This window comes from Papaver somniferum, chromosome 2 (genome assembly GCF_003573695.1).
Source record: "Papaver somniferum cultivar HN1 chromosome 2, ASM357369v1, whole genome shotgun sequence".
In the NCBI taxonomy this organism is placed as follows: Eukaryota; Viridiplantae; Streptophyta; class Magnoliopsida; order Ranunculales; family Papaveraceae; genus Papaver; species Papaver somniferum.
In genome coordinates, this window is record NC_039359.1 from 167,110,884 (window position 1) to 167,111,683 (window position 800).

An 800-nucleotide genomic window follows, 5' to 3' on the forward strand; every position below is an offset into this window, starting at 1 on the left:
TACACAATCAGATGCATGTGTAACTATAAGTTACACATTCAATTAGCATGTGTATATGCAAGTTAGCATGTGTATATGCTAATCGAATGTGTAACTGCTAGTTGCACATGCTAGATCTACTGGTTTGTATCTACGTTATGCTTATTTTTGGTTGAATTTACTAGTTTTGTGTTGTCTTGTGCAGGGAAACACATTAGGAAGTTGGTTAAAGATGAATTCATCAGCTGCAAACCAAACCAAATTCACTCTCGATATCATGCACGAAGAATGACAAATGCCAGATTGAGGGGTTTTCACTCTGGATATGGTACGTTATACATAATAACTCACAATTTTTTGCTTTTCAGTATTCATATTGTGTATTTGCCTTCCAGCGTGCACTGAACCCTTAGCTAGACCTGTACTTATGGATTAACTCTATCATCATTTCTCAGTAGTATGCGCTATGTCAATAAATCATATTAAACTGGCTAATGATAATAAAACTCTATATCTTAGCGTATTTCAGTAAGATTTATCACTGATTTGATTATTACATACACTGAAGACTAAATATATTCTTACTGACTATTTCTTTAATTTATTTTAAAAATGATCTCCTCCCAAATATTTAGTGGATTTTAATAGAGTTTACTCTATATCTTATTGACTATTGTTTGTGTTGTTTTGTGTGCTTTGTAATAGAGTTTTCTATATGTGAAATTTTCTATAGCTAAAGCTGCAGGTTATGGACCCAGCAAATTCAGAGATAGCTGAAGTTGTAGTTTATGGACCCAACGAATTCAGAGAGAGATGAAGCT

At 33.1% G+C, this 800-nt stretch overlaps 1 non-coding gene across 1 annotated transcript; it reads left to right on the top strand.

Annotated features, from left to right (window-relative positions):
* Positions 1 to 467: 467 nt before the first annotated feature.
* On the top strand, positions 468 to 550 carry LOC113354801. The gene has a single exon (XR_003362016.1). It is a non-coding gene; the product is annotated as a small nucleolar RNA R11/Z151 (small nucleolar RNA).
* The last annotated feature ends 250 nt before the right edge of the window (positions 551 to 800 follow it).